At 35.7% G+C, this 22801-nt stretch overlaps 1 protein-coding gene across 1 annotated transcript in view; it reads left to right on the top strand.

The window, feature by feature from the left end:
* The window catches only part of EYS (eyes shut homolog), a 1933311-nt gene that overhangs the window by 1506442 nt on the left and 404068 nt on the right, over positions 1–22801 (top strand). The window lies entirely within an intron of this gene.

Below are 22801 nucleotides of genomic sequence, written 5' to 3'. Positions count from 1 at the left end.
TTATTTAATATGTTCTGAATTAAAAGGCAATGTGTACTTTGACATAATGTAATACTGACACAGATATGTATGAAATCAAAGCTAATAATCTCCCTTATACAGCATTTGAGATAACCATCATTAATAATCAACATAAATTAATATCATTCTATAAATTTACTTTTTCTAATAAAACATATAAAGCATAAGTATGCATGTATAAATAGATAAACACACCCATATATACATGTTTGTTTGTAGCTGCTTTAATGAAATCACTGTATCTGAAGCCTACATATTTTATTCTGCAATTTTTTCACTTTGGTGGATATCATGGACATTTTTCAAAATGAGTATATACATACATATATATGACTATAATTTTAGAATGTTTAATGCAGATAAACCCAAAAAAAGATTTTACCATATCAGATCATGGGGAATATGATTTTTAATAGAATACTTTTCCTTTTTTTACTCTTACATTTCCCCTCTCTTCTCCATATACCCCCAACGGTTTTATCTGTTCTCAAAAAATAGTGACTGTCTACTCTGTAAAAGTTAAATGAATGAGTAAAAAAATAACTGAATAAACAAACAAAAAAAAAGAAGTGAACAAATAAAAACTAAAATGCTTTCATCTCTGTCTTAGTCATCTAGTACTGCTGTAACAGAAATACCGCAAGTGGAGAGTTTTAAGAAAGAGAAATTTATTTTCTCACAGTCTAGTAGGTTACAAGTCCAAATTCAGGGCGTTGGCTCCAGGAGAAAGGCTTTCTCTCTGTGTTGGCTCTGGAGGAAGGTCCTTGTCCTCAATCTTCTGGTTGAGGAGCTTCTCAGGCTCAGGGACCCCCATGTCCAAAGGATGCACTGTGCTCCTGGTGCTGCTTTATTGGTGGTATGAGGCACTCAACTCTCCGCTTGCTTCCCTTTTCTTTTATTTTCTGAGAGATAAAAGGTGGTGCAGGCCACATCCCATGGGAACCCCCTTTACCTTGGATCAGGGAGGTGACCCGAGTAAGGGTGGTGTTACAATCCTACCCTAATCCTCTCAACATAAAATTACAGTCACAAAATGGAGGACAACCACACAATACTCAAAATCATGGCCTAACCAAGTTGACGCATATTTTTGGGGGGACACAATTCAATCCATGACAATCTCTATAATGTGGGTTTAGAAATTACCTACCTACCTGCTATGCGAGTTGGAGTCCACTTTTAATTAATAAACACTCAAAAGTAAACCTGGATTAATCTGGGGATATGCCTAGAACAACATATATATATTTTTAATATTCTACTTCATTCTTTACCACCAATGTCTGCATTATTGATGTGGACTATAGTGCAGAAAGAGGAGGGTGTGAGAAAGCCTTTCTATTTCCTCCATGCTTACTTTTTAAAAGGTTCTTTAGACGCTATGTGCACAAAATACTATTAATCACCAGTTTCATACTGTGTAGCACTTTACGATGTATTTTTATCCTTAATCCAACAGAAGTGTATATTCAGCTATAGAAAAAGACAAAGTGAGCCTACCCGCTAAACAGTGTGTTTGCAATCTCTAGCTGTGATTTCAAAGTGGTTTCTTTGGAAGCAGTTTTCTATCCCACTAGTTTTTAATAGGAGAGGGAAAATTGGTTTACAATATGAACTTTTAAACTTTCCCTTATTTTCATACCAATTGCTTGCCCCGCACTTGAACCCAGCAATTTCCCATATATTCAAGAGCTTTTGTACTCCTGGTTCCTAGCCAGTATCAAAGCTGTTTAGCTGAATGAGACTGTGCTGTCATATGGGCCACAGATAAAAAGACTGGGCACATAAATGGCAGCAATTCACAGACTTTCTAATGTAGTTTTTCCCACTTTTGAGCTTATTGAACTAAACTATTGAACCTTTTTAGGTTTATCTCTGGATTTTGACCTTCATTTTGTCCAAATTCTTCTGGCTTGTGAGGTGTTTCACTAGTGAAAGAGCACGCTCAAGTGGTTACATTCACAATCCTACTGTTTGTAGTAATTTATTCTTAAAGTTTTCTAAGTTTGTGAATTATTTTCAACGCACGAGATAACTTCTTAATTATAGCAGAGGTATTGCATTGTTGTTGTTGTTAGGTACCATTGAGTTGATTCCGACTCACAGCATCCCCATGTACAACAGAATGAAACACTGCCCAGTTGTGCACCATCCTCAAAATCCTTGTTATGCTTGAGCCATTGTTGCAGCCACTGTGTCAGTCCATCTCATTGAGGGCCTTCCTCTTTTTCGCTGACCCTCTAGTTTACCAAGCACGATGACCTTCTCCAGGGACTGATTCCTCCTGATAACATGTCCAAAGTATGTGAGACGTAGTTTTGCCATCCTTGCTACTAAGGAGCATTCTGGTTGTATTTCTTCCAAGACAGATTTGTTCATTCTTTTGGCAGTCCATATTCTTCCCTAACACCACAATTCAAAGGCGTCAACTCTTCTTCAGTCTCCCTTATTCATTGTCCAGCTTTCACATGCATATGAGGAGATTGCATTAATGATCTCAAAATTATTATAGAAAACTAAAAATCACTTTTATATCATGTAGATGTTGTCTAATTATGAAAATGGCTTTGCAAGTTATTGAAGAAATGAAAGGAATAATAAAAAAAAAGACCAATGAATGGAATAAAGGATTGAATCATGAAGACAAAAGTGGATGGAGGTAGTTGAAAGTGAGAGACAGTGTAATTCTCAGTGCCAGTGAGAGTAGAGTCAGGAAAAAAGTAAAATTTTAAAAGAATGTATCACAGATATGAATTTGGAGAGGTTAACAGGCAATGTTTGCAGAGGTAACCAGTTGCCATCAAATCAGTTTCAACTCATGATGACCCCAAGTTTGTGAGAGTAGAACTGTGCTCCACAGGATTTCCAATCACTGATTTTTCAGAAGTAGATCACCAGGTCTTTCTCCCAAGGCATCTCTGGGTGGACTCCAACCTCCAACCTTTCTATTAGTAGCCAAGGATGTTAACTATTTCACCACCTATGACTCCGTTTACAGAGGAAGCTAATCCATATTCCAGACTGGAAAAGTATACTGTCTACAGCCATACTACCCTGAACGCACCCATCTCATCAAACTGGAAAAGTATGAAAACACATTAGCTGCATACACATCAGGGCCAATGTAAAGGCTTTGTTGAATGCAATGCTAATAATATATGTTACGCATGTTTTAGAAATTAAGAGAAGGGATTCTTAAGTTACAGAATCTAGGTTAAAATCTTCTAACGATGGGACCTTGAACAATTTACTTAACACATCCCAAGCCCCTGGGTCTGTTTCCTCTTTTGTAAAAGGGAATAACTATAGGGTTGTGTTGGGAATAAAAGAAAATAGATCATCCATATAAAAATAGTGCTTAGCCCAGTGCTGGCATCAAATGAAAATTAAAAACATGTGGGCATTATTATTGTTGGAGTAGTGTGGAAGGAATATTCAAAAGATAATGGGATTCAAGGGAAAGGGCCTTTCAGGTTACAGTGTTGGTAGTGAAGAAAGATCAGGGGAAATGGCAGTCAGGAATAGAACCTCTTTCTGGCAGTAATTCTTCCATAGCCTTTTGAAAGTCGCTCAGTATATGTAGGAGCCTCAATATTGGAATTAGTGGCAGAGTCAATCATCAAAGGCAGATATTTCTAACTGTGCAACATTCAAAATATTACTTTCCTTTTAAAGAGGCTTAATTAAAGGCCTCAGCTATCTTTTCTAAAGAACAAAGATCATAATAGTTGTGGAAATGTTAAGACTGAATGGAACTAGTGAAAACATTGCAGATTAACAACAGTTTGGAAATTACTGTACAGGCAGTCCTGTTGCTGGGTGAAAGCCCCAGGTTCTTGCTCAGTATGACTCCTATTGGCTAATAAACAAGAGACCAAGGTAGGAGAATAAGAAAGGCACCTTTGTTTTGTTATACAAGGAAAATGGAGTCAGTCAGAGCTGCTGCTGCCAAGACTGCTCCTGAAGAGCAAGCAGACAAGTTACTATAAGGGGTTTACAAGTAGGGAGTTCATACAAGTTACTTCAGCAACAGTCTTAATCATACTATGCATGCACAGTGAGGTTTACATATAACCTCCAAGCAAAAAAAAAAAAAAAAAAAAAAAAAGCAGGGTTCAAATGCAAAGTTGGGGGTGAGGAAGCCAAGCAAAGATAGCAGAATTTTTAATGCAACGCTGTGGGGGCTCTGTCTCAGTCCCAGGGTTACAAATGTTTAATTTATGGAAAACTTGTACTTAAGAGTGGACTGTGTAAAGCCTATTATATTAAAAATTTAAGTAAATACGTACCAAACCAAACCCTTTGCGGGCAAGTCCATTCCGACTTATAGCGAGTATGGACAAGTAGAACTGCCCCATAGGGTTTCCAAGGATAGGCTGGTGGATTTCAACCACCGACCTTTCAGTTAACAGTCAAACACTGTAATAACCACTGGCCACCAGGGCTCTGTGGTTCGTAATAACTAATGCACATTCTACTTTGTTACGCTCATGAAAACATTTCATGATTTGGAAGTGCTTCTTAAACACTTAACAAAGTATGCACCTGTTCTGACTTACCAACAAATTTGACTTAATGACAGGCTTAGGAATGGATCTCATTGGTAACCCAGTGAATGCTTATATTTTTCTTGTTTAAAAATATATATATTGATGGAACATAAATATTTTAGAATATCTGTACTTTCTTAGAAACATGTCACCATTTTTTTAAATAATGGAAATTGGTGACTGGATACAAATCTCTTGTAAAAACCAGAAGCTTTGAATTGCCTACTGTAGTAAGAGCCGCCAAAACAAAACTTTATTGTCATCGAGTCGTTTCCGACTCCTAGCGACACTACAAGACAGAGCAGAACTGCCCATAGAGTTCTCAAGGAGCACCTGCTGGATTCGAACTGCCAACCTTTTGGTTAAGTAGCCATAGCTCTTAATCACTAGGCCACCACAGTTACCACAAACCATACTGGCTGTTGCTAAATTCAATTCATCCCCATATACAAAGTGTCTACACCTTGGTGAGAAGCTTTAGCTAATGAGTAAAACAGAAAGTGAGAATTTTCTCTTATTTTTCCATCCTTTATTATTTGAATCAATCATTGCTAAATAATAATAATAATTTTTTGCTTGCTAGCTCTTGCACAAAGAGCCCTGGTTGCACAGTGGTTAAGCTCTGAGCTGCTAACTAAAAGGTCAGTGGTTCGAACCCACCAGCTGCTCTGCAGGAGAAAAGACCTGGTGATATGCTCCTCTAAAGATCTCAGCCTAGGAAACCCTATGGGGCAGTTCTATGGGTCAGAATAGACTCGAGGGCAATGCTTTTTGTTTTTTGTCTTAGCTCTTGCACACACCTACACGTAGGCATGCACACACATGCATACGTACTTCTTCCCACCACCAACTAACCTTCGTTGCAGATAATTATTTCTCCTTTGGATTCCACTATAGTGGACCTTCTTATTTTTATGCCAATCTTCATGATTTTTTCTCCACCTACTCTTCATTATCCCATTGCCAAAATATGTTCCTTATTTTTACTCTAACGTGATGATATTCAATTTCCTGTAGTTTACCATTACCTCTTCATCGTTAGTTGCACAACTTCTACCTCCTGCTCTTATTTCTGCCAAATTTTTAGCTATGTGCTGGTTATTTCTACATAGACATCCCACTTGCACCACAAAATCAACACATTCACAAATGGATTTCATCATCCTTCCACTGCTAAATTCCTCTTTCTCCTTGGATTCCTGTTTTTGTCCCTTCCCTTATTCATGTCACTCAGACTTGAAAACATTACTGTTTCCCCTTGAGAGCCCACTTGACCTTGACCCACAATCTGTTCATTGTCATGCCCTGTCCTTTTTATCTCTAAAGTTTTTCCTTTCTATTCCCTACTTTCTTTTATAATCACCAGCATCCTTGATTTGACCCTCCCTTTCATCCACCTGAACTATTGTTATAGCTCTTTAAACTGAATTCAGAACTTCTTAATCTTCCTAATTCAAACTATGTGTACATTGCTACTAGCTTAGTATTCCTGAAGGACAGTTCTAATTTTGCTGCTTCTCTGCTCATAAACATTTAATGCCGTTGGCTGCAGAATGAAGTTCTTATCCCTAATTCTGTCATGCCAGCCCTCTGTGATCCTCCTCCTACTTTCCTTTTAACCTTATTTTCTATTACTGCCGTCCACACGTACTGTTCTTCTGGCCAAATGAACCTTAAGCTTTTCTCTATATACTTCCTAGGCTACTCCATTGTTTTCTTGTTCATGCTGCTGCCTCTTTCTCCTGATATAACAAGCTCGTAGATTATTTGTTGAATGAAATAATCAATTAATTGACTAATTTTCCCAGTGAGATTGGAAACTCATTGAATTCAGGTTCTATATCTGATTCATCAAATTCATCTTGAAATCTTCCTCTGTGCCTTGAGCAAAGTTGATTTATAATTTTTCTTAATGGATATTTCCATTTCCTTATCTCCATTAAGGATTTGAAAAGCATTTGACTTTGTGCTTTTAACATTGATATGCACGTTAAGTTAAAAAAAAAAATTTTTTTTTTTTCCTTTGCTGTTAAATTAGTCACCTGGCTTTCAATTCTTTCATATGGTAGAAAAGATTTTTCCCTTATGACCACCATGTTTCAGTATATTCTGCCTCTAAGAGAATGACCCAAACATACTGTTCTGTCACCAACCAGGCTCCAAACTGTTCCTGCATGGCATCATGTGGGTCCTGATTTTCTCTCTACACATGATATTCTCTTTCTTCCACATACTTCAAATTTTGATCAGCTAGGCGAGGATGTTTTTCATTACATGTAAATGGTCTATACTCTACCAAGTTAGTGAGTCATAGGTTAAAAAAATCACCATGGATATTTGAAATCCATGACAAAAAGAGATATTTGCATTTCTGAGAGTTATGTTAATGACTAAGAAAACAATGTATCCAATCTATTCTAATCAATATAAAATTATATTACAATATTAATATTATTTCAATTTGGTAAGGTAGTTTAACAATTCTCAAAATAATCCTTACATTGGAATTTAAATATGCAGGAATTTGTACAACATGTTAAAGATTATTAAGCAAGACTAAAGATTTTTCTTTGCTTATAGTCTAACTACTCTACAACTAAAACATATTAAATCCATTCTGGTACCAGTATTTGATGTTTTAAATATATTTGAACAATGTTCTCTTTATGAAATTATAGTTTATCATGAGTAATAGATATTTTTTAAATAGAAAAATTAAAATACTTGATATAATTAGTATTTTCTGACTGACAGCTTGATAACCTTGGCTTTACCATACTGAATGAGTTTTTATTTTGATTTAAGATATTTCACTTATTTAGGCAATATTATTATCAATATTCATCATTTTAATAAAAGGAAAAAAAAGTCTACCAAATTTCACCCTTGAAATGTGAGCTACTTACTTTTAAATAATTTGCATTTTTCTTTTAAGCTTTGCTTAAGTGTGTTAAGATGGCATCGTTTTAGCAAATCTCTAAGCACTCCGTCAACACTTTTGAACATCCTTAGAAATTTAATATTAAATTTGAACACCCATTATTTATAAAACATAAAGAAGGATATCATACTATATATTCAACTATTTAACTTATCTGCAAATGATATAGACTATCACAATCTTTATTTTTTATAACTTGGTATATAAGGGTTACATTAGACATAATAAGCAAAAGGTTATTTTTTTTCTTGTTGCCAAACTTGTTTCTGTTTAGTTCTTTTTTATTTTTTTAAGTGCATTGATGCATTTGTGAATATATGTGTGTGATAAATACTAGGGAAAAGAAAAATGATACAATCTATAAGTTAATAGACCTTTTGATCTCTGTTCCTAGTGAACCTAATACAACCTCTAGACAAGTTTAAGTGAGAGGGGTGGTAACAGTTTCCGAGGTTTCATAAAATTGACTTGATAGTAAAGATGATGGCACTGGGCATCTACTTCTAGAAGTTGGCACACCAGATATTCTGAAACACCTTCCCATTTCATATAAGTGAAAATAATGATCAAAATAAAATGAAGATCCTTTTCAGTATGTAGCTAAATTCCGAAATTCATTCCCACTCTTCAGAAAATAAGGGAAAGTCCAAAGGGCAAAAAGCAGAGAGTGTTCTACAAAAAAAAGTGTGATAGACAAGCCTTGAAACCACTAGGACAAAGTAAAGAGTTCAGACCTTCAAGGGACTTCTGATTCACTGAAAAAGTGAACAAGGAAAAAAAAAACAACAAGTGCCTACCAGCATAAGAAGAAAAAAAAAAAAAAAAAGGAACCAGCATAAGAAGGCTACAAGAAAACTATTGGTGCTCAGCCTTGCCTACACATGGAAAAATACCTCCTTCTTAAGTATTCTATCAGCAATTCTGCTCTCATGTAGGTTCAAGATTTTAATATTTACCATAAATTTGTCCAAGGAAACCCCAAACTGGAGATTAATATAAAGCATTATCAGTCTGAAAGACTCAGAATATTTAGAAGAAGCAAAATTAAATCCACTTTAAAAACACATCCTCAAATCAGGCCGCTATAGATTATCGCCAGAAAAATCAATCAAAAATAAACATATAATTTTAAAAAAGAGAATGCAAATGAAAACATACCACCTCAAACAGAATGCAGTAGGAAAAAAAAAAAGTGGCATTATATCCTCAAGAATTTTGAGCGTTAGATGCATTAAATTCAGAAACAAAATTATCATTTTAAAATGCTGAAGAAAATATAGGATGGAATTGAAAAAACAAACAAGGAAGAAAGAGAAGCCATCACAAAGTTCTGGGCAATGAAATAAAATATACAATCCTCAGAGATTAATTTTTTTAAGTATCTTCCACTTAAAAATATCAATAAAGTTGCAGAGCACCAAAAGCAAGAGAAATTCTTAAATGAAGGCAAATAGAATAGACTGAAATAGGACTAAATAAAAATAAAATATCAGCAATGGAATCCAGCCAAGAATAAAATGAGATCTTCAAGTTACACAGAGAAAATAATTGTCAGCCTACAAATGTTTGTATAGCTAAACAGTCATTGGAGGACAGGGCCAAAATATATATGTTTCATACAAACAAAAAACTGAGGTTTACTAACAAAAAATTTCTGGCTTGTGTCAGGCACACCTTAGTGTTCAAAGTGACATCTTTGCTTTTTAACACTTTAAAGAGGTCTTTTGCAGCAGATTTATCCAATGCAATACATTGTTTGATTTCTTGACTGCTGCTTCCATGGGTATTATTGTAGATCCAAGTAAAATGAAATCCTTGACAATTTCAATATTTTCCCCACTTATGCTGATGTTGCTTTATTGGTCCAGTTGTAAGGATTTTTTATTTATGTTGAGGTGTAATCCATATTGAAGCCTGTAGTCTTTGACCTGAGTAGAGCTGACCCATAGGATTTCCAAGGCTATAATCTTTATGGAAGCAGACCACTACGTTTTTCTCCCCCAGAGCAGCTAGTGGGTTCGAACCTGTGAACTTTTGGTTAGCAGCCAAGCACTTAACTACTGCTCCACTGGGGCTCTGCAAGTGTTTCAAGTCCTCTTCTAATTTCAGCAGCAAGGTTGTATTATCTGCATATTGCAGGTTATTAATGAGTCTTCCTCCAATCCTGATGCCATGTTCTTCTTCATACAGTCCAGTTTCTCAGAATGTTTGCTCAGCATACAGATTGAGTGAGTATGTTGAAAGGATACAACTCTGAGACACATCTTTTCTGATTAAAAAAAAAAAATTTTTTTTTTTTTTTTTTAAGCCACGTCCAAATCAAAAAAATAAATCCAGTGCTGTCAAGTCAGTTCCAACTCTTAGTATCCCCTTATTAGACTGCCTCTTGGTCTATATACAGGCTTCACATGAGCACAATTAAATGTTCTGGAATTTCCATTCTTCTCAATGTTATCCATAATTTGTTATGATCCACACAGTTGAATGCCTTGCAAAGTCAATAAAACACAGGTAAACATCTTTCATTTATTCTCTGCTTTCAGCCAAGATCCATCTGATATCAGCAATGATATCCATTCTTTCACAACCTACTCTGATTTCAGCTTGAATTTCGGGCAGTTCCCTGTTGAGGTACTGCTGCAACCGATTTTTAATTATCTTCACCAAATTTTACTTGGGTGTGATAATAATGATATTGTTCAATAATTTCCTCATTCTGTTGGATTGCCTTTCTCTGGAATGGGCACAAATATGTATCTCTTCCTGTTGATTACCCTGGTAGCTGTCTGTCAAATTTCTTGGCATAGACGAGTGAGCAGTTCCAGCATTGCCTCCATTTGTTGAATCACCTCAATTTGTATTATGTCAGTTCCTGGAGCCTTGTTTTTCACCAATGCCTTCAGTACAGCTTGGACTTCTTCCTTCAGTACCATCAGTTCTTGATCATATGCTATGTCCTGAAATATGCAAAGACCTGGAGTTAGAAAACCAAAAGGGAAGAACATGCTAGGCATTTCTCAAGCTGGAAAAACAAGAAAAAATTCAAGCCTCGAGTTTCAATATTAAAGGATTCTTTGGACAAAATATTGAATGACACAAGGAAGCAGCAAAATCAGATGGAAGAAATACCCAGTCACTGCACCAAAAAGAATTGGCTGATTAGTACTCATACCAAAAAAAAAAAAAAAACTCATACTACATATATACAAAAAATATGGACTATTTCTTAACTTTGCTTAAATAAAACCAGTTGTTTGTCTTATTTTGCGGCTTACTTTTTTTGCTCGATATTATACTCTTAAATTGCATCTATGTTGATATTTGTAGGAATAACTTATTTTACTGTTGCATAGTATTCTTTACATGCCTATATCACAATTTATACACTCAATTTTCTATTAATGGAAGCTTAGGATTAGTATGTAATGTTTTTATGTTACAAATTACTCTGAATATTCTCGTATATGCCTTCTAGAGTACATATTCAAGAGCTTCTTGAAAGACCTAGGATAACAGTTGATTAATAGTTTATGTTCTTGTTAGACATTACCAGATATTGCCAAATCAGTTTCCAAAGTGTTTGTACCAAATTTTACTCACCCCAGTAATATGTAACTGTTCCAATTACTCTTCATCTTCACCACCACTCAGTATTATAAGACTTTTTAGTTTTTTCCAATCTGAAAGCTGTGAAATTATGGTATCTAATAGTGATTGAAATTCATATTTTTTGTATGTAATAGTGAAGCAGAGCAATTTTTAATGTGGTCATTTTCTGTAAATGTATTTATTCTGCCAAACTTTTTATTATTTGTCATTTTTCTAATTTTCTGTGTTCTTATTTCCATGATTATTAATAACTTTCTTATTATGATTTGCCTTCTAATGTAAGATGACTATAGAAAAAAACATAATAATCATAATAATGTATTCAAATCCATATAACAGTTGTATTTGTTTTAGATTAATAATATTATAATGTCCACTATAAGTTCATGGCTTGTTTTTTGTTTTTTAATTGTACTTTAGATGAAGGTTTACTAAACAAATTATTTTCTCTTTAAACAATTAATACACATATTGTTTTGTGATAATGGTTGCCAATTGCAAAACATGTCAACACTCTCCCTTTCTTGACTTTGTGTTCCCCATTACCAGCTTTCCTGTCCCCTCCTGCCTTCTTGTCCTTGCCCTTGGGTTGGTGTGCCCATTTCGCCCCACTTTGTTTTATGGGCCTGTCAAATCTTTGGCTGAAGAGTGAACCTCAGGAGTGACTTCAGTGTTGAGTTAAAAGGGTGTCTGGGGGGCCATAGCCTCGAGGTTTCTTCAGTCTCTGTCAGATCAGTATGTCTGGCCTTTTTTTGTGAGTTAGAATTTTGTTCTACATTTCTCCAGCTCTGTCTAGACCCTCTATTGTGACTCCTGCCACAGCAGTCAGTGGTGGTAGCTGGACACCATGTAGTTGTGCTGGACTCAGTCTGGTAGAGACTGTAGTATTTGTGGTCAATCAGTCCTTTGGACTAATCTTTCCCTTGTGTCTTCGGTTTTATCCATTCTTTGTTGTTCCAGAAGGGGTGAGACCAGTGGAGTATCTTAGATGGCAGCTCACAAGCTTTTAAGACCCCAGACATTACTCACCAAAGCTGAGTATAGAACATTTTCTTTGTAAATTATATTATGCCAATTAAGCTAGATGTCCCCCGAGACCATAGTCACCAACCCTCAGCCCACTAATTTTGTCCCTATGGGAGTTTGAATGTGTTCATGAAGATTTCATGACCTTGCCTTGGTCAAGTGTGACAGGTTCATGTTTAAACATCATGAGTCATATCCTCAGAATCAGGTCACCCCAGCCCTGACAGTTACCAGATTAGAGGGCTGGGTAACGGGACTTGGGAACTTAATTGTAGCTTTAATCTTTCAAGTCCTGCATACCTTTCCTTGTATGAAATATTCTCAAACACATTTAGCAAAATATTATTCATACCTTCACATACAAAAAAGAACAGTAAACTCGCTATGACTGAACCATCACAGGGGCCTAGAAACTGGATCACCTACTCTGCCACCAAAAAATTTGGTAAGGTCAATCTGAGGAGTGGGGAGAGAGGGGGTTATGTAATATTGGAAGTAAAACTAGGCCATATTATTAAAACATTATAATACTGTACAAAAATCTGTGGGAATGTTTGAAGACTTCTCTGAAAGTGATGATTTTCTTGAAAAATAAACATAGCTAAAATTTTTCAAGAAGAGACAAAGTCCAGTAAGTAGATGCCTTAATTCACTCCCTGGTACTAAACAACAAACCTTCAAAATGGACTGTAGCATAGTGTGGATTGTATATAGGGCATTTGGGGAATTGCCCAACCTGGAAGGCTAAGTTAAGAAGACTCTTTTATACCAAACCAAAGGGTTACTAAACTGCTAGAAATGGAGGACTATTGAAGATTCTTTAAAAAGGGATATAATATTATCAAACTAATTTCTAAGTAAGATAAATCTGGCAGAAATTGAAAGAGAAGAGACCTGAAATCATGAGGACAAGTTAGAAAGGAATCAGAAGAGTAAAGGGAGATGATGAAAGCATTGCAAGTGAAGGAGAACCAATAGAATTAGAACAGATCAATGAGTGATACAGAGAGTAGAAGGATGGGAATATAGGAGGAGGATTGGATGACTATGCCAAGACTTCTATCTGCACAACGTGGTAGATGGAAATTATAAAATTAAAATGTAAAATAAAATATCAGAGGCTTCTTCATTAAATCATTCATCAAACATCTATTGAGTATCTGCAAAAAAATGAAATAAAATAAATGTGATCGTTTCCGAGAACACAAAGCCGAGGTTCCTAAATTTATGGAACACATAGATGTCATATAATGAGTCAGATAGGAAAATATTGAAAGCAGTTGACTAAGGGCTATATTGAGAGTATATATGTGTGCTGATAGCAATGAAGGTGTCAACAACACAACACCGAAAAGGAAGATAACACTCAAAAGGAGAAAAAAATATCAAACTTCTTTTGGATATGCAGAATTTAGCATTCTATATTCCTTCTAGGTGAATCTGTCCAGTGAGCAGGTGGATATATAAACCAAAAGCTGTCAATACTAAAGTCCAAAAATCAAGAATTTTCAGAAACTGGAAAGGAGATACAGTCTTGGGAATGGATGAGATCATTCAGGGAAAATTTCTAAACTAAGAAAAGAAGATATAGGAATAGAATAGAGAGACATTGGTAGCTATTATGAGAACATGTCAAGCACAGTGTGAGATATTGATGATGGTTTTGCATCTTTCTTGTCCTAGTATTATTTTTACTAGGCAGAAGATATTTTTGATGTGCTAAAAAAGGTTTTACTAAGTTTTATTTTGTAGGAGGGGGAAGGTAGGGTCTTTGGATCTTTGGTTTTTGAGAGGGCCAAAGGGCAGATCGTGAAGATCAGCCTTCCTTTTTTGATAGAGAAATCAAGGTGTGAAAAACAGTATTGCTAGATTGGCTGTGACAGTGAAGGATGAGAAAGGATGTTTTAATTAACACAAAAGATTCTTGGCGCACTGCATCCAGATGCAGAACAGCTCCTTTTCATGCCTTAAATGAAAGAATGAAGTGGCATATGGTCAAAAGGAGAAATGTAAATTTTGCCTTGGTTTATGTAAATGCTTTTCTATGCAGAAAAGAAAAAAAAGTAGCTGCAGCAAAAACAGTAGTAAAACTTGCAGCAACGGAGTGGCCAATTTTTATTAGGCGCTTATGAATTGATCAATATTTATAGATTAATAGAAATGTGAAAGTCTAATATGGAGAATGTCTAATCCGAGAAGCTGGACTATAAGAGCAACAATGGGGCATCAGGATTGGAGGAAGACTCATTAACAACCTTTGTTATGCAGATGACACAACCTTGCTTGCTGAAAGTGAAGAGGGCTTGAAGCACTTACTGATGAAGATCAAAGACCACAGCCTTCGATATGAACTACACCTCAACATAAAGAAAACAAAAATCCTCACAACTGGACCAATAAGCAACATCATGGTGAACAGAGAGGAGACTGAGGTTGTCAAGGATTTGATCTTACTTGGATCCACAATCAACATCCATGCAATCAGCAGTCAAGAAATCAAAAGACGCACTGCACTGGACAAATCAGTTGCAAAAGATCTCTTTAAAGTGTTGAAAAGCAAATAGGTGAGCCTGACTCAAGCCATGCTGTTTTCAATCCCCTATATGCATGCAAAAGCTGGACAATCAATAAGGAAAGGAAGACTGAAGAAGAATTGGCGCTTTTAAATTGTGTTGGTGAAAAATATTGAATATACCATGGACTGCCAAAAGAACAAACAAATCTGTCTTAGAGGAAGTACAACCAGAATGCTCCTTAGAAGCAAGGATGGCCAGACTGCGTTCTACATACTTTTGGACATGTTATCAGGAGGGACCAATCCCTGGAGAAGGACATCATGCTTGGTAAAATAGAGCATCAGCAAAAAAGAGGAAAATCCTCAAACAGATGGACTGACACAGTGGCTGCAACAATGGGATCAAGCATAGCAACAATTGTGAGGATGGTAAAGAACCGGGCAGTGTTTCCCTCTGTTGTGCATGGGGTCTCTATGAGTTGGAACCAACTGGACAGCACCTAACAACAACAACAATATGGAGGAAATTACTCAAGTAAAAGTAATAATTTAGTCCATGAAATTGGGCCAACCAATCCAAAATCATTTTTTAATTCTAAAATAAGCAAAAAGTATAATGTGTTAAAAATGTTTATGCCACCCGGGTTTCCTATTTATTGTACTATATACATGTTTTTACTATAGAATAATACTACATAAATAGTACAGTATATGTATGTATATTTTTTTAATGAGATTGATGTTCCTAATAATTAAATTGTACAGTTCATTTTACAGATCTTGGAACTAAATTTTACAACTTTGGAAAAAATATAGATGGCTATAATTTTTGTAGCTTATTATTACTGGTTAAATTTATCATTTTTTAATAATGATCCTTCTTCAGGAAGAGAGATAGATGGTGTTAGTTCTTTTAGGCACTGAATTTAATAAGCGTTATAAAAGGAACAGTGTAACATCTTTTAAAAAACCTAAAATTTCATAATAATTGCATCACATCAGAGTCATTGCCTTTCATGAACTGAGTCATAGAATTTGGGTGATATTTGTCCTGGAGAAAATAAGAGGAAAACCTCAACAAAATCATTTCAGTGGCACTAATTTTTTATTTCTATTAAATAAACTTAATTTATTTCCATTATAAAGGAAGAGTAAAGGAAGAGTAGCTGACAACATTATATCTCCTCTAATACTAAGAATTATAATAAATATGCATATGGGTAACTTGTGATCCATTTCATTTATAGTTTTACTTGTATATTAATAGGTCAGTTTCTGAAGCTTGATCATAAAAGACCTATATACAATGCTAAGGGGATTATAACTCATGTTATAGGCAAAAGAGCTCCATTTCTGTTCAGAATCAATAACATTTATGTTGCTTAGTTGCATTGTGTCCAGGGTAAAAATACCAAATGCTTTTGTATTTTTCCTCTTTCATAAAATATGGTACTCTCTGAAGTTTTCAATAAGCCATTGTTATTAATTGACTGTGATTCTGATTCATACTGTAGCAGTATATTCATGGAAAAAAAAAAAACTAATTTCATCCTTATTGTTAACACCCACACACAGGGGCTTTAAATTCAGTACTGTGGTTTCATAGCTTCCTTTGACAATTTGAGAGTTTTTTTGTTTTTTTTTTTTTAATATGATTTAGGGATTTAGAAAGGTCTCATTTTGGGTTAATTTATTACATTTTTCTCATGACTTAAAACTGATTTTAAATTTTGTTAGCCATATAAAAGTTGATGTAATTAGTTAGATCAACCTATATGATCTTTTATGACATTTTAACATTACAGGATATATTTTAGATGTCTATTTCAGCAGTTCAAATCCGCCAGGCACTCCTTGGAAACTCTGTGGGGCAGTTCTACTCTGTCCTATAGGGTCGCTACGAGTCGGAATTGACTCGATGGCACTGGGGTTTATTTTATAATAAAAAGGCACTAATTAAATACTATATGACATATTTTATAAGATGTTCAGTACATATTTTCATAAAAAGACTTTTACTTTTCCATTTATAATTGGGAGAGAAATAAGTTTGGAGTGTATTCAAATAGCATTGCCTGAAGAGGCTCTTGGAAGCAGCAGGAAAACACTCTGCCTAACCCCAATTAGTCTTGTTTTCCATGTTCAGGGCAGTTCTGTTTTTCAACATAGCCACTAAATAGGGTAATAATGGAAATTAATATGGTTAGAAAGCAATTCAATAGCAAATGTTTATTGTTCATAATTGTTACCTGTCATAATTTTCATAAAACCTGTCAGCTCTGAAAAGAAAAAGGTTCAAGGAGTATGTGAGGTGGGAAGCAGGCAGGTGCACCTGAATTATACAATAGAAATGCTGCTGCAAAGCAGCACAGAAATCATTTCTCAGCAAATTGAATTACATTTATTGTACTTAGTGAGTTCACTACTTCTCAGAACAGGTAAAACCTGATTATGGGATCCAAATAATATCTAAACCAGTATCTAAAGACTACACTCCTCCAAAAATTTTCTTGTAAATTTATCAACAATATGAAGAAGCTTAACCACACAGAAAGTGCTGGAGCCCTATTCTATAGTTTTTTCTCATTCCATTTTAATTATAATTTTTTTCAGTATTTTTAAAAAGTATATTGCAAATGATCATTTTAGCTGTATTTGTTGAAAAACACATTTGCCTACAACGTACAAACGGGGCATGCCATGGGGATGCAAAGATGAATCAAATGTGAATCTTTTCTTCAGAGAATGTATAGTACAGGAGCGGAGATGTAATAAGTTTTCTGGACTCTCCCTTTTACCTAGCTAACATTGTACTTCAGGCTCAGTGCTCCTTGATGGTAGCAAATGCAGGAAAATTGATCAAGATAGCAAGATGGCACATTTGCACAGAGCCCAAAACAAAGTGTAACACACGAGAAGAATAAACTCTACAAATTCCTAGCTTCATATATTTTTTTTTTTTCCATGAAGCTAGAATCTAAGCTCTATAGGGATAAGGACTTTCTATTTTGTTCACCCCTGTATCCCTTGAATAGTACTTTGGATAAAGTGTTGTTGTTAGGTGACATCAAGTCAGCTCCGACTCATAGCTACATTATATACAACAGAATGAATGATTGCCCGGTCCTGGATCATCCTCACAGTCGTGGCTGTTTGAGCCAGTTGTTGCAGCCACTGTGTCAATCCATCTTGTCGAGGGTCTTCCTTTTTTTGCTGACCCTTTACTTTACCAAGGGTGACGTCCTTCTCCAGAGACTGACCCTTCCGGATAACATGTCCAAAGTACATGAGATGAAGTCTCACCATCGTCATTTCCAAGGAGCTCTCTGGCTTTTTTCTTCCAAGACAGACTTGTTCATTCTTCTGGTAGTCCATGGTATGTTCGATATTCTTCCCCAACACCATAATTCAAAGGCATCATTTCTTCTTCAGTCTTCCTTATTCACTGACCAGCTTTCACATGCGTATGAAGTGATTAAAAATATCATGGCTTGGGTCAGGCGTACCTTAGTCCTCAAAGTGATGTCTTTGCTTTTTAACACTTTAAAGAGGTCTTTTCCAGAAGATTTGCCCAATGCAATACCTCATTTGATTTCCTGATTGCTGCTCCCATGGGTGTTGATTGTGGATTTGAATAAAATGAAATCCATGATAATGTCAATCTTTTCTCCATTTATCATGATGTTGCTTATTGGTCCAGTTGTGAGGATTTTTGTTTTCTTTATATTGAGATGTTATCCACATTGAAGTCTGTAGTCTTCGATCTTCATCAATAAGTGCTTCAAGTCCTCTTCACTTACAGCAAGCAAGGTTGCGTCATCTGCATAGTGCAGGTTGTTAACGAGTCTTCCACCAATTTTGATGCCACGTTCTTCTTCATGTAGTCCAGCTTCTCAGATTATTTGCTTAGTATACAGATTGAACAAGCACACCTGATGCATACCTTTCTTGATTTTAAACCATGCAGTATCCTTTTGCTATTTTTGAATGACTGCCTCTTGGCCTATGTACAGGTTCTGTGTGACAAATAAGCGCTCTGAAATTCCCATTCTTTGCAATGTTATCCGTAATTTGTTATGGTCCACACAGTTAAATGGAGTATAGCAGTCACTCAATATTTGTTGAAAGAATGAACACATTAATGGCCCCAAATAGAACAAGTAAACTACATGAAGAAACAGTGTCTAAAACCATATCTATGGTAGAATCAACAGATATGCAACATCCAAATAGTTATCAAATTATATGCACAGAATCCTATTTATTTACAACCCAAGTCCTTCCCTTCGTAGTCTTAACTATTGGGTGCCATAACCCCACCCAATTCCTCATCCAACCTCCCCCAGTGTACTACTAGCTATGTTACATTTTTACTCGACTGGCATGTGGTTTTTCTCCTTCTAATATTTTTAGAAGGTGGTACCTATATAGTTTAGCATCTGTTAAACACTTTGCCCCACTCGGTGAAGCTCCAACCCATGTTATGGGTTTTATGATCACAAAAAAGCAAATTCACCTCCTTAACTCACATTTCTTCCAATGTCTTCTTAATTCATTTACTTAAAAAAAAAATCTATATATACTAATTAAAATTAATTCACCTCCCCATTCAAATTTACAAGTTTATTATCAATTATACTCAACATTTATACAAACACCTGTAATTTAAGGTAGAAAACTGCATGTGCTTTAAAAGAGTTGTAGATACAATACTGTGGAGAGTTCCAATTTGGGGGACATTCAAGGTGGACCTTGAAGTAAGGAGAGGATTTATATACTGAGGGACTAGGAGAAGGGCATTCCAGACAGAGACAACAGTGTGAACACAACGAGAGCAAGAAAAGAAAGCTTGGTTCACCCTCAGGTATAGACATGTATATATGGAGAAAAAAAAAAACGTTGCTATTGTGTCAATTCCGACTCATAGCAGGACCCTAGGACAGAGTAGAACTGCCCCAAAGGGTTTCCAAGGAATGGTTGTTGGATTTAAAGTGCTGACCTTTTGGTTAACAGCCATAGCACTTAACCACTGTGGCACCAGGGCTCTGTATGTGTGGGAAGCACTGAAAAATAAGCCCATGGAGGGTCTGGTTTACTGGGTAAGCATGTGAATTATTCTGTAGACATTTAAGGTTTTGACCAAAGGGCTAACGTGATTACTGGAACTGTGTAAAACTGATGTGACAACAATAATAGCTAACAGTCACTATGGGAAGGGAGGCCAGTTATGAAGAAGCTATTGCAACAGATGAGTTGAAATGCAATGAGAACTTAAATAAGGACAGTGGTAGCAGAAGCAAAGTCGCAAAGTTTGATTTAAGAAAGAGGTGACAGGAACCAGCAACTAATTTGAGACGAGACAGGTAGATACTGATGCTGAGTTTCTGAGCCTTGAAGAGCAAGTGCTATGAGTAAGAAACTGGAAGAGAGACAGTTTTAGAAGAATTATAGATGAACTGGATGATCCAGAAAAGAGCCTTAAAAACTATGTGCATATGGAATACCTGAAAGAATAGTCCACAAAGGAGCAATCAGGCAAGTAAGAAGACAGCCAATGTCCAGTACAGTGTCAGGAGAGGCAAGGAAGGAGAAAGTTTTAATTAAAATGAGTATTGTGTTAAGTGTTACAGAAATTTCTAGGCCTATGAGCACTGATAAAGGATTTTCTAACTAAAACTTAACCCAAATCAAATTCCGTCCTGACAGATCGATTCTGATTCATAGCAACCCTGTAAGACAGAGTAGAACTGCCCCATAGGGTTTCCAAGGCTGTAAATCTTTAGGGAAGCAGACTGCCAAGTCTTTCGCCCACTGAGCAACTGGTGGGTTCCGCTAGTGGGTTCGAACAACCAACCTTTTGGTTAGCAACCTAGAGCTTTAACCACTGCACCACCAGGGCTTCCAAACCTTAATAACCTTTTTAAAAAATGACCCAATAAAATGTAAAAGGTAAATTTCAAAGTGTCAAGGATTATTTATAGAATGCCAAGAAATGGAAAAATACTTGATAACATATAACTTAAGCTAAGCAATTTTTTAATAGATAAATTACATTATTTTTATCTGCCTCTCACTCACAAGTTATATAAATCAATAAATACTAAAAATGAACTTTCCATCAGACACCAAGATATATGAGATGTAGGCAAAATGAGAGGTCATTTATAAAAGCCAAATTTAGCAAGTGTTAAGAACAGTTTTCGACTCGACAGCACAGGTCATGGGGTTAAGAACTGTTTTTACAATTCTTGATATAAAAAGGGTCAACATGTGAAAAGAGATTTTAGAGACATGGTTTTGTGAGGAAAATGCTTTTGTAGGAAGCTTTTTTGTGAACCTTACCCTTTCCTACCCACTATAGCTGACAATGTGTTTGCAGTAGCAACTGGACCACTTAGAAAGTAACACCATAGGCTGATAAAAAAAAAAATAGACTCATATTTCTACCTGAGAAAGTTAAAGCACCTTGTTGTAGAGGAGAAAGACAGGGACAGAGAGAGACTGTTTGAGAATTAACTATAGTTTCATGGACAGTGGGATAAGGAATGTAGGAGTATTTTCCATGGACTAAATATGGGCTTCTCAGAAAAGAGTTGGACTAGAGTCATTATTTTGTCCTGCTCAAGTGGTTCATCTAGACAGTAAAGTGGTTGTCAACAGCAAGAGTCTGTGTGCTGTGAAAAATCAGAGAGGGGCTAGGATTGACGTGGCCAGCCAAAGATAGACTTATCACACAAGTCCTAAAAGTTGCAATTTGCAAATGGTTTCCAAAAATTGTACAAATGCCTGTGAGTCATAGGGTTGCCAGATTTAGCAACTAAAAATACAAGACACTCAATTAAATTTAAATTTCAAATAAACAACAAATAAGTTTTTAGTATATCCCATGCACTGTTTAGGATATACTAACACTAAAAGAAAAAAATTGTTGTTCATCTGAAATTCAAATTTAACTGGGTATCTTGTACTTTATCTAGCATCCCTACCAGTTAGTTAGTTTTAAACATCTGCCAAGTCCAGAGAGCAAGAAGCCTTCCTACAACAGGGCCAATTGCCAGCTCTAAGTGTTCTCCTTTTCTGTGTCTTTTTCTTTCCTTTCCATTCCACCCCGCCTTCTCCCCATTCAAAGTTGGAAGGGTCAGAAACAGCAGCTAGCCTGAAGGGCAGGGGGTAAGAAGAAAAAAAGGAATAGAAACTAGTTTTATTCCTGCCTTTCAAGGTGGGAAGTAGGTCCCAGATGGCGTTGGCCAGTTGAGGGGGGTGGGTAGGGAGTCATGTCTCTGCAGGAAGATTTGAGTATCAATAAATATCTTACAGACTGTATATTTACTTTACAAATCACTGTATGGCTTAGAAAGTAGGACTCATGGGGCCTACCAAGTTTTCATCCAGTATCAGAGAAAAATTCCTCCAGTGAGAGACAAGAAACAAAGTTCCATCTCAGATACCCTATATATTATGCTTGTTCAGTATATCAGTTATATAGATACAGAAGTACTTTTCAAACCATATGTGCCTCAGGATTTTATGAAGTTAATCATTTATAAGATTAATTTTCTAAAATATTAATAATTCTAAAAATCATTAATAACCTTGCATTTTACAGTAATGTAACAATAAAACATCTAAGTATTATTGGAAAGCTCTAAATATTAATGCATATTAATAAAACTCCTCTCAATGACAGTTCTCTAATCTTTGTGCATCAAAAAAAATTTTTTTTAACTTTTTTATTGAGGTGTACTCACAACACTGGTGGTGTAGTGGTTAAGAATTTAGCCGCTAACCAAAAAGTCAGCAGTTCGTATCCACCAGCCACTGCTTGGAAAGTCTATGGGGCAGGTCTACTCTGTCCTACAGGGTTGCTATCAGTCGAAATCGATGAGACAGCTACAGATATGTTTGTTTGTTTGGTTTGGTTTTGTCTTTTTTTAACCACATAAAATAGAATGTATTGATTTTAAGTGTATAATTTAATGAATTTTGAATGATTCACAGAATATTTTAATAATCTAATGAAAACTATAATCTCACATATGCAGGTATACAAAGTTTTCATACAATTTCAGGATATTTGTTGATCTTCAGAAACCACCTACAAACATCACGTTAAAATACTTGCTTTGAATCTTCTCTGAA

Source organism: Elephas maximus, chromosome 1, assembly GCF_024166365.1.
Source record: "Elephas maximus indicus isolate mEleMax1 chromosome 1, mEleMax1 primary haplotype, whole genome shotgun sequence".
NCBI lineage: Eukaryota > Metazoa > Chordata > Mammalia > Proboscidea > Elephantidae > Elephas > Elephas maximus.
This window is presented reverse-complemented; position numbering and strand designations above follow the sequence as displayed.